This window comes from Aedes aegypti, chromosome 3, assembly GCF_002204515.2.
Source record: "Aedes aegypti strain LVP_AGWG chromosome 3, AaegL5.0 Primary Assembly, whole genome shotgun sequence".
Classification (NCBI taxonomy): Eukaryota; Metazoa; Arthropoda; class Insecta; order Diptera; family Culicidae; genus Aedes; species Aedes aegypti.
Genome location: NC_035109.1, coordinates 44,478,648 through 44,484,805, shown reverse-complemented (window position 1 = coordinate 44,484,805; position 6,158 = coordinate 44,478,648).

The window sequence follows — 6,158 nt, the reverse complement described above, 5'->3', positions numbered from 1 at the left end:
TTGAGCGAAGCCGTGTTATTTATGTGACCATGGCAACGAGTGAATACGGCACCGCTCAAACGTCAAATTAGTGAACTCGTGCATGGACCGATGCACGAGTTCACTACTTTGACGTTTGAGCGGTGTCGAATTCACTTGTTACCATGATCACATAAATAACACGGCATCGCTAAAACGTCAAATAGTGAATCTGTGCATAGACTTCAAGAGAGAAAATTGTCATGAATATTAGGATAATTGCATGGGCGGCGGTGATTGAAAAGGGGCAACGAAAATAAAGGCGAAATCTGAGAAAGACGAAATTCAGATCACTAAAGACTAAGTGGTGAAAAAAATCGCAATAATTAGCAAAATATATTCATTCTTGTTCTACCCACCAAACTGATCAGTTCATCCATTACACAACTGAAAAACATAACAATTTTGGCGACGAGGGTTTACGAAACCATTCGAAGCAAAGATGTCTCCAGAATTTGAAGCAAATCTTCTGAGGATCCTAGAAAACCAAGGGCGCATTATCGCAGGACTTTTAGCATCTTGGGCCGCAGAAACACGAGCTGGTCAAGCCGAACAAGGGGATGGTAATCTGCAACGCAGTCAGCAGCATCTAGAAGTGCCATGTCGGCAGAACCAACACGAGTTTCTCATCGAATCGTTGTGCAGCGGAATCCACGGAATCAACTACGAACCGGAAGCAGGAGTTACTTTCGAAGCCTGGTTTGCCAAGTATGAAGATCTTTTTGAAGAGGACGCTCGAGCTCTGGACGGACCGGCCAAGGTTCGTTTGCTGCTTCGGATCAACGATACCAGCGTCTACAGCTCAAGAAGGATCATGCCGACGATTGCTTCACTTACGCTGGAATTGTCAACGAGAAGTGCGAAGAATTCAAGCTGTCCGAGATCAATGCCGATCAATTCAAGTGTCTGATGTTTGTTTCCGGCCTCAATTCATGCAAGGACTCGGATGTATGTACGACTCTTCTATCACGCATCGAGAGCTCCAATCCCACTACGCCTAGAATGTTGCATTGAACGAAGTCGTGAACAGTCGCAGGACATTTACGCGAAGCTGGCGGACAAGTAAATTTTCACTCAAATCGACTTGTCCGCCGATTATCTGCAAGTGGAAGTCACAGAGGAGTCCAAGAAAATGCTGACGATCAACACTCACAAAAGTTTGTTCCAATTCAGCCGGCTTTCCACGGGTGTCATGACAGCTCCAGGTGAGTTCCAGCACATCGTGGACAACATGACCACTGATATGGAAGACGTTAGTGTACATCTGGACGATATCATAGTAGCAAGCGACAGCATAGAGAAGCATATTGTGCAACTTGATCGTCTGTTCATGCAGATTGAAGGGTGTCCTGCCATTTGGCCGAACGCCATTTGGCCGAATGCCATCTGGCCGAACGGGTCATTTGGCCGAATTACGAACAAAAAATAATACAATTGCATCAAAACTTATGTGTAGCATTTTGAAGAGTGGCCCAATAACTGTGATAGGATGGGACGTCAAGTTTGTTGAGAATGAAAAAAAAATCGACTTGTCAATTCAGAACGAAGTTGTGAACTTCACACCGTTTCAAGACTCTCAAGTGATGATAGGTTCGTTTCTGGGTTATCCACGGTGTGCTGAAGTTTAAGATGATTTTCAATTATTGCATCCAAAATTTTTCCTTCTTTTAAACATAGGCTATTCTTTCGAGTTCTATTTGTTTCATTACTATTGGAAATAATTTCGCTTACATTTTGATTGGGAATTATACCTTCTTTAAATCATCGGCAGTTCTTTGTGGTTATACTGTTCTAACGATTATTTGCATTACATTTGCTAATGTTTTCATAGAAGTGTTTTTATTCATTTGGCAAAAGGCTGTTTTTTCAAGAGCAACGTATTACTCATAATTATTGGCAATCATTTAGGGATTTTACCTTCATTAAATCATCGGCAGTTCTTCGAAGTTGTGCTAATATAACGGTTATTTGCATTACCCTTGCTTATATTTTCATATGAGATTTTTCCTTCTTTTTATCAAAGGCTGTTCTTTCATAATTATTGGAATTAAGGCGTTAAGAACGTAAACGTTTATAGAGACTTATTCAAAACAGCACAAGGATTATTAGAGTTGTTATTCTCTTCCACAAATAATATGGCAACGTTTGAACTGAACTCTGCTCCGTTGTTTGCGTGAAGCCGTAAATCACATGACTCAGCGTACAGTCACGTCGAAGATGCTAACTGTTTATCCGTTGTCAAAAGAATAAGTCAAAATTTCGTGTTTGCAAAAGATGAATGTTAATTTGATTGCTAGAACTATGAAATAATTTTCTAAGTATGATTCTTGGCGAATCTAAGCAAACCGAAAGAAAAATCTCAACTGGCACCTGTTACGGCTAGTAGATGAGTGAATAGTTGCTTTGCTTACATTAAGGATGTTCTTCTTTCAGCTCTAACTGTTGCTTGGACTTATTATGATGATTTATTCTTCTTCAAAAATAAGCTGTTCGTCGAAATTCAACTTTGTAATTCATTTTAATTACATGCTAACTCTTACAGTTCACTTTTATTTTAATTTTCGGCCAAACGGAATTCGGCCAAATGGCATTCGGCCAAATTACCCTTTTGGCCAAATGGCGTTCGGCCAAACGGCATTCGGCCAAATGACCCGGAACCGCAGATTGAAGAATACTGTTTTCATATGAAAATTGAAAAGAGCAACTTTTTCATGAAGTAGATCAAGTACCTTGGACTAATCACTGATGATGAGGGAGTTCGACCCGATCCAGAAGAGAAAGCCAAAGCAATCATCAATATGCCAGAAATCAATCAATCAAAGCAATCAATTACTATGGTAAGTTTGTGAAGTCAATGCACGAACTACGCCATCCAATTGATGTCGTAAGCCTGATTTGCTACTGAAAAGGAATCGCTAAAGAAATTTTTCGTCGATTCCTTGCAGAAATTTTCTACAGCGATTCCCATTTGAACTGACATTTCTTTTCAACTGCGATCAGAAAAAAGCGCATTCTTGATCGATTCCTTGCAGAAATTTTCCATGCATCAAGATAGGCCGAGAAATTACTTGTCAGCAGCGAATCAGGCTTTAAGCTAAGTGTGCTGTTCCGCTCAAGAAAAGTAAAAATTTCTGCCCAAGAAATGGTCAAGTAATTTCGTACAGTGAGCTCTATTTGAATTGAAATTTCTTTTCGACTGCGTACTGCGATCAAAGAAAAATGCTTTTCTTGAGCATTTCTTGCAAGAAATTTCCCACGCATCGAGATAGGCGATTACTTTTCTGTTGAAGTGCATACTTCGCTTTAAGCTTGATTCGCTGCTGACAAGTAATTTCCCGGCCTATCTTGATGCATGGGAAATTTCTGCAAGGAATCGATCAAGAATGCGCTTTTTTCTGATCGCAGTACGCAGTTGACAAGAAATGTCAGTTCAAACGGGAGTCGCTGTAGAAAAATTCTGCAAGGAATCTGCGAGAATTTTCTTTAGGAATCGTCTGCGAGAATCTTCTTCAGGAATCGTCCAACAGCAAATTAGGCTTTACTCAAGAAAGAAGGGTGAAAAAGTAGCACTTGCTCTCGTATTTGCATGCACCAAATTCCATCGCATGATTTTCGGTCGAAGATTCACGTTACACACAGACCACAAACCACTGTTAGGAATCTTTGGAAGTTTTGGTTATGCTGATGTCCTATCAAGATTGATTGGTGAACATTCGAAGCCGGATGAAGACTACATTATCGCTAGTGTTCAACTAGAAGCGGACATTAAGAGCATGCAAGTCGAAGCTGTAGAAGTTTTTCCAGTGACACATCAGATGATACAACAAGAAACGAAGCAGGATCAAGTTCTCCAATCCGTCATCCAGTATCTTCGAGGAAACTGGACAATCGCACCGGAGTCTGTTGATCTTTAATGTTTCTTTAAGCGGCGCGAATCGCTTTGCGAAGCAGATGGATGTGTCATGTTATTGAATCAAATGGTTATACCCCAGTAATTCAAGCAATTGGATGCAGGGCACCCAGAGATTAAGAGGATGAAGTCCGTAGCAAGAAGTGTCGTGTACTGGCCAAATATTGACGTCGAGAGCTTCTTACGAAAGTGTAGCGATTGCGCAGCAGCTTCAACACTTATTATCTGCATGTCTTCATTTAGTAAAATTAGATAGCTTATATGTATCTTTTGTTTCTAATTCCACTTTGCATAGCAGTTGAGAGAAGCACGAAGAAGAAAAAAATGCTTTTTCATAAACCCAAGTAGGATTATAAGGGTGTTCGTTTCATTCGTTTTGGTCAGATTGGAAAATGAAAACATTGGCATCGAAAGAGAATTTTTCCAGGGTCTCTTCCAGAGATTTCTCCAGGATTTTTTCGAAGATTTTTCCTAGAGTTTTACTAAAAATTCCTAAAAGATAGTCTGTACAGTAGGGATGGGCAAAATGGTCAAATTCTGGAAGCGCGAATCGTAGGTGACTCACTCAAAAAAGTGAATCGACTCTTTTGATCGATTTGGTGACTCGTATTATACAATCAAAACTGAATCTTGTATTTCATATAAGAAACGAAAAATATATAAACTTTTGAATGAGAATGTTTTTCATACAACTACTTCAACTTTTTATACATGTCCGAGTTGTATAGCAATAATAAGCTCAACTTGAAAATATTATCTTGCTTCAATTCTTCCAAAATTGAATTTTTGATAGCAATAGGATTTTTTCAGACCAGCTCAAAATTCAGATGGACTCCAGGAGTACCTTTAAAGATTCCTCTAGGTGTTCTACCAGGAGTTCCTTCGGGGATTCACCAAGGATTATTCTAAGATTTTGCAAGTAGCTTTAGGAGTTCCAGCAGGAATGGCTCCAGCGATTCCTCCATTCATTCTTCCGGTAATATTGTTAATGAGATCCCTCCAGAAATTTCTCCAAGAATTCCTTCAGCAACTGGTACAGGAATTGTTCTAGAAGTTTTCATGCAATTTCAAATGATATTTTTTCAGAGATTTTTCCAAAAATTCTTTCTTAAAGTTTCCTTTAGAAAAATCTCTACAAATCTCAAAATCCTTCCAGCAATTATTCCGGAGAGTTTTTCAGGGATTGCTCTACCGGGAATTACTGCAGCGATTCCAGAAATTCCTCCAGAGATTTTACAAGTAATTACTTCACATTTAAATTCCTTAAGAGTTTCTTCTAGGAATGCTCCCAGGGATAGCTTCAGCGAAATCGGTACAGGAATTACTCCAAGGAGTTTTCAGGTTATATTCCAGAGATTTACCTAAAATTTTGCCTCTCTAGAGAATTGTTTTAAAAATCAAAAAGTTTCTCCAGAGATTCCTCCAAGAATCCACTAGAAATTCCTCCGGAGACTCCCACATGAATTCATCCTGTAATTTCATTAGAAATGATCTCAAAAATTCTTCCAAGGTTCCTCCATTTTTAGCCTCCAGGAACTCCTTTAAGGAAGTTTTTTTGGAAATACAGTTAACTCTCCCTTACTCGATATTCCGTATCTCGATATCGAGTTAGAGAACCTTACTAAAAGTTGGTTTTCATGGCTAACTCGATGGTCCCTTAGATCGCAGTTGTACTGGTTTTGTGTTCTGTAACTCGATACCTCTCTAACTCGATGATCCCTTCAATATCGAGTAAGAAAGAGTTAACTGTATTCCTGGATATATTCCTTTATATATTCCTAGAGAAATACTTGAATGAATTCATGGAGCAATCCCTAAAGGAACCTCTAGCAAAATATGGATGAATACCTGTAAGATTTCATAGAGGAACCCCTAGAAAAATCCTAGGAGGAACCTCTGGGAGAATCCTTTGAAACATTGTTATGTTTCCCCATTTTGTTCCAAATTTTGGTCAAATCCCTAAAGGAATACCCGAGAAAATTTCTATGGAAATTCTTGAAGTAATCCTTGGGAGAAATACCAGATAAAGATTTTGAAGGAGGAATCCCTAGAGAAATCTCTGTAATACTCGTTGGCGGACTTGATAAATTGATGGTTAAATCTTTGGAAGAAGTCCTGTAGTTTTTTTTCTGAAAGAATCATCGAAAAAGCCTCTGGAAAAAATCCTAGAGAAATCGCTTGAGCAATTCCTTGAGTAATGGAATGGAATTCTATCGGAACTGGTCTAATA